The following is a 6,515-nucleotide window of genomic DNA, read 5'->3' as shown; positions in this document are numbered from 1 at the left end:
TTAGTGTCATCTTGTGTTCTCCCAAGTTGTTAGTTGCCCCATCGGTGTACCCCTATGTTTGTCTTTTTCATCAGAGTGTCGCTTAGTTCGAGATCAAGAGCACATTGCTCTCCAAACCTTGTGTTCACAATCCCTACCCTGCCATCCATTTGTTACAATTTGTCACCCCTAACCTCGAGATAGCCGCGAGTAATCGGCCCCCTGCTTTACTATCGTTAGTTTTAAGTAATTTTGTAATCTAATCAATGAATTATGGCTCCGCAAAGCTATAGCAAATAAGCCTGGAAAATTAACGCACTATAAAAAAAAAAGTTTGAAATGATGGGTACATGATTGTTACTTCGGTCATTCGGACTGCCTAACATGATTGGTGCTCGTTTTCTAAAGGCGGGGCCAATCTAAAGTTAGGTATTTTACTATGAAATCTGTGAAAGGGAATCTTGTATCATGTAGATCAAAACGTCCAATGTAACACTCATTGATTATGTCAGTGAGAAAAATCGTCCAATGTACACGGACAGAAAATTGTTTGCATTGAACCAAAAAATACTTTATTTGTATTTACACAAACAATTCCGGTTGAAATTATATTGCATTTTATTGTTTCGATAATATTTATTCAAATAAATTCAAAATAAGCTTCTTTTTGTTTTCATAAGCCACTCTTCAACTGCAACTATTGTAAAAATAACAATATTCTTTTATCAAGCCAACAATAGCTAATTTTAATTTAACATTTTTTTTTTTTTTATTAATTACTTTATTTGTACAGGCTCAATCGAATAAACTTTACAGAGCCGAGTTATCATTTTTGTTATTCATTATTGATTTCTTATATTTAAAGTTAAAGGAGCTGGACCGGATACTCGCGGTTGTCTCGAGGTTAGTGGGGATTTACAATTTTTTTGGATGGGAAAAGGGAGAGGGAGGTTTGAAATGTGGTTTACGATACAAATATTTAATTAATCCTAAAACATGAACTAATTTCTATTCATCTTGAAAACAAACATAAAAAAACCCACACGTACAAAATACAAACTAAACACAAGGTTAATAAAACTTACAATCTAATGTTAATATTCTTAAAGTAAACATATATGAGTTTCATAAACTCCAGATCGCATCTAGCCAAAATATCCCGAACTGGAACATTAGGTTGTCTACCTCGAGCCCGAAGAGAATCGTACAGTTCAGATCTGACTCCGCGATGCTCAGCACAAGACCAAATAATGTGATCTGCGTCCTGGTAACCTTGTCCACATTCACAGAGATTGCTGTCCTTCAGCCCAACACGGAACAAGTGAGCGTTAACATTTATTTGTTGTGTCAATTCCCCGGGCCATGAATGCAAAAATAACTACCAACCATTCCCTCGTGAAAACCCGGACAAAAATGTAAACAATAACAAAAAAAAAATTCTCGTTTGATTCAGCTCTAGAGGTAAGTAAGTATGCTGCTGTTGCAAAATATAAACAGTTTTTCTTTTTTTCCTTGATTTTTTCCGTCGATCTTATTTTCAGTACTGAGTACCAATGCTCCCAATGCCAGGAAGGCCGCTCCCACACCTGGACCCTACCTATCGACCCATCAACTCATGAACCGGAGAGATTTTATGCCTCAGAAAGTTTTTTTTTTTAATTTAATTGTAATTCTGTTGGTAACAAATAGAAAACAGAACATAAAAATAATCGCAAAATATTAAAAATTGAATCAATAAACATATTTTTATTTCTACTGCGTATATTTTTAGGCCTAATAAAATAAATATGATTGAATCAACAAGAAATCTCTTTTAAAAACAAACATATTTTTTGTTGACCCAGCTGCCAAATTTGACAGCTTACGTCAAAACCATAAAAGCTCTTGTAAATTCGAAAAGATTTTCTTTTTGATTTAACAATCCATGGGTTTTTAAAAACAAAGATACTGGATTGTTGAAATAATAATGATTTCATTTTGCAGCCAAAACAAAATGAAATTCTTATTAAATTTACGTCAAATATTATTACGTTTAAAATATTTTTTTTCTGCATACTATTCATTTGACTCATAAATTTCATGTGTGCTTCTGGGTGGATTCTGTTTATGTGTGGTCACATGAAAATCATGTGGAATTTCACATGGAAATTCGTCAATAAAAATGTGTGGAATTTTATTAGTGTACTATTAACTGAAAATTGAGTTATTTTTAACTTTGAATCGCAGCGTGTTTTAGTTAAACGGAATGTATCGATAAATATTTCAGGATATTCTTCGTAAATTACTTTACGCAATACAATTTACTAAGATGTACATTTTAAACAACTACGGAAAGTACCAATTCAATCAATAGTGACAAATACTACGTTTTGAGCTAAACGATGATTAACAGAAAATTAACTTAAATTTGGGTTCATATTATTACTCAATAGATGAGTAAATTTGACCCATCGCCGCTTTTCTGATTAACTCAACGGTAGACCTCAAATGATAGAGCCCAACGGTGAGTTTTTTTAAACTTAATTATGAGTAGTTTTTTCTTACCGTGTATAGGTTTGAGGTATACCTACACGGTAAGAAGAAAGTTGATTGAATGGTTGCATTGGTTCATCTTCAATCGAATGATATGAAAATTTATAGCACTGATCAGAACCCTAGTCTTAACCACTTCAAACTAGGGAACAACGAATAGAAGATTAGGAATCACATAGATGAAGACAACTAACTCATTTTTTTTTTCCATGTTTCAAGATCATCCTCGGTAGACAAAGCCGAGTCTTGTCACTATCAACAAGGCATAAAAAGTAACAAGGACTAAGATGTATTCCTTGTATTACTAAAAAAGTCTATTCCCCTAGTTTGAAGTAGTCAGGAACTAGGGACCAATTATGCAATCTATTATGCAAACCAATTCATCAAGTCGGAAACTGTTAAACCTTATCAAAGAATTGTTCGACCTGAGTTGAAGAATTTCTCGTGATGGATTAAAAAATCGGTGCATGGAACGTTGAACTACCGATTACAAATCTATAACATTATTCCACACGTTATTATCCCGAATGGGCATTACCCCGAATCCCTTGCCAAAAACTATTGATTATATAATTTCCTTTTATATTAAAAGAAGGGAATATTCCCTTCTTTATCGTATATCCAAAGAATTAATTATTTCCTTTTGTAATATTTTCAAAGAAGAGAATATTCCCTTCTTTATCTTGTCATATATTTAACGAATTAATTGTTTTCTCTTATATATATTAAAAGAAGGGAATATTCACTTCATTATCGTGTTTCCAAAGAATTAATTATTTCCATTTATTATACTTTCAAAGAAGGGGGGAATATTCCCTTCTTTATCATATATTTAACGAATTGATGATGTTCTCTTTTATATATTCAAAGAAGAAAATATTCCCTTCTTTATCGTATATCCAAAGAATTCATTATTTCATTTTCTTATTAAGAAGGGAAAACCCCTTGATCCATTAAGAAGTTTTTCTCTTCTTTCGATATACGCGAAAGAAGATTCCAGGAGTGACTATATAATAAACAAAAATAGTCTAAATCTAATACATGGCATGCTTTCCTGGGGAATGGTCCATACTGGGGAATGTTACATTCTGAAGAATGGTTCATTCTGGGGAATGGTGCATTCTGGGGAATGTTATAGAATCCCACGAACCCCTCATTTTATCAGTCAAACTTTCATACTGAATCAAAACAAACATAGTGTAATACTAGAATTTCGACTAGAATGCGATACGTTAATCGATTTGCTTGGGACCAAGGTGATCCAAGAGACCAGTGGCGTCGCCTTAACCTCAATCTACCTGTGCACCAACTCTCAAAACATAAACAATTATCAAAATATTGCTAGCAATGGATAGATATCGAGTTAACTAGAAGATTAAGGGTATTTTTCAACCGATTCGAGTATGAATATGGCATTAAATCTGTTTTTGAAAGTTGGTGCACAGTTTAAAAGTGAGGTTACGCGACGCCACTGCAAGAGACGTTTTTCAGTGGAACTGACAGCAAGAAATCTAGAGTGTGGGAGTGATATGGTGTTAATGATGCAGAATGTAAACATAAACAAAGCAGAAATTCATATCAGAATAAACTGCCAGTTCTACTGTGATCTGTCAAAAGTTCTTGGTAAACAAAAAAGTCAGCTGATCGCAACTGTCTCGTGGACAGCCTTATTGGGTCCAGGCTCTTAACATTAAAGCTCTCCACCACTGGTTCTCATTTCGGTCGTTAAATGACGCCCTGAATCGGTCTCTATTTATGTTTAGAAACTCATCGAAACTATAGATACTGTAGATCTGCGGAGGCAAAGTATAATGTAGCCAAACGAACTGTCAGTTAGTGTAGCCAAACGAGCATGACGTCATTATTGTGTTGTTTGAGGGAGAAGTATTGTAATATTATGAGCACAAAACGCTTTCCACCTGGGGGAACGACACTTCAGGATTATCCCATTTTTACCCAAATCACTCCTTAAATTTTGAACGTGCACAAAATTTCAATCCATCCTGTCTATTATTTCTATTCCCAATTGGCGTTGATGGCGACTCTGTAGCTCTTTACTCCTATGAGAAAATCCATAAGCAAACGTCAGACTGTGCGTGAAACATGGCGGACTTTATACTATCCTTTCACTCCACCGAAAATTCCCATAATGTCTAAATTTGCTGGAAGAGCAAAATTTTTGACGTGCTGTCAACGCCAATTTTTCCCTTCTGCATGCACACAAATTGTCAAGCTAGCCGTGCAGTTTTCAGGTCGACCGCGAAGCACTCTGCCACACTCACTGTCAGTTTTCAACGATCTCCATAATAAACATGTTGTTAAAAAAAAAAATGATTTGCGTTGAGTCGTTCAAGGTGGCGATTTGGACAATCAGGACGGTGGAGCTGATGGAAATAATCAAAATTGAAACGTGAAGGAATGAATAGTACAAAGGTAACCACCACGTACATCAGCTGGTCGTGCGGTTAAAAATCGGCAAAATGCGAGCTATGCTGGAGGCCAAGGATGAAGTGATTTCTCGATTGGATTCCCGGGGGAGGTTACATTAAATAGATGACGGATCAGTCATCTATAATCGGTCGTGGGTGCAAATACATCAAGCGCGTCATAGAGGAGACGGCAACGCACATCCACTTCCCGGACTCAAACCACCAGCCTCACCTGACAATGAAACCCCCATACGTCAAGCAAGTGGAAAAGGAATTCAAGTTCCACTCGCCCCAAGTTGTATTCGTTGCTGGTACCGGTCAAGGGTTCGGAGAAGGAAGAGCTAATGGTGAAGGATGTCACCCACCGGGTGATAGAGTGATTTTTTTTAAAGTATGCCATTCGATTACCTATAGCTTGAAACGGATAAAGTGATTGGAATCAAGTCGATAGGTTGTATGGTTGTCGAGAAATCGTTAAAAACGTACCGCGTAAATTGCTACTCAGCGGCACTAACCGTGTAAAAAAAACCGCGTAAAAAAATACTTCAGTGTACATAACAAAAAACAAAAAGAACTTAAAAATATATGTATCTATATATGTATACATACCACATAAAAAAATAACAACAAAAATACAATAAAAAACAATGTAACAATAAGACGAAAATTATTGTCTTCCCGAAAAAAAATAACAACAAAAATACATTAAAAAACAATGTAACAATAAGACGAAAATTATTGTCTTAACAATGATTTATATTGTTACGTCTACAATAAATTTACCTTGATTTATGTTGTACAAAACAATAAATTTCATGGTAAATGGAAAATTTACAATAAAAAGGGGGGTTGTTAAGTATCTTAACAATGAAATTTTCGTGATTTTCCCATATAATTTTTTTCAATAACATTATATATTATTGTTATTTTACTGTTGGTTGGCGAATTTATTGATTAAAAAAAATAACAGTGTACTTTAGAGTGTATGTGTTGGCTTGACAGATCTACTTTATCGACTTTAAAAATAAATCGAAAAAATAAAACATTGCCCCGGGAAGGGAAGGGTATGTCTGTTACGGGTGGTCCTTTTTTTTCCTGGTTATGGATCGAGATTCGATCCGGAACTTGTGAGAAATGCAGGCCAACTCCCCTGCGCTCGATATCCCTAGGTCACGTCTCCTTGGTGGTTGAGCGTCGTTGATAAGTTAATGCATTCGACTGGAGAGAATCGCCCATGAAATATGCTTCCACCTGAGAGTTACTTCCTGACATCTTCAAGTGGTGGAATTTTTTATTATTATTGTATGATTATTGACTGCACGGAAAAGGTCTCCATTAAGCTTTTGAGAGGGTCTAGGATAAGATATGAGCGGACGCGGACTGCCTGATTTTGAGCCAAACGAACTGTCAAAGCCAGAGCCATACGAGCAGCGCCTATCTTAATTACATTGGCAGTGTTGCTGACCCTCTCATAGTCTGCATGCTTCAATTAGATTTATTTTTATTGTTCGTGAAGTAACCCACAATGAAAATACACCAATATTTAATGTAACAACAATTTTTAATAGAGTTGTT

Source organism: Ochlerotatus camptorhynchus, unplaced genomic scaffold (assembly GCF_037179485.1).
Source record: "Ochlerotatus camptorhynchus isolate MF236.1 unplaced genomic scaffold, CSIRO-AGI_Acam_v1.1 ptg000568l, whole genome shotgun sequence".
Taxonomy (NCBI): domain Eukaryota; kingdom Metazoa; phylum Arthropoda; class Insecta; order Diptera; family Culicidae; genus Ochlerotatus; species Ochlerotatus camptorhynchus.
The sequence above is the reverse complement of the archived record's forward strand: the minus strand, read 5'-3'. Positions refer to the sequence as shown.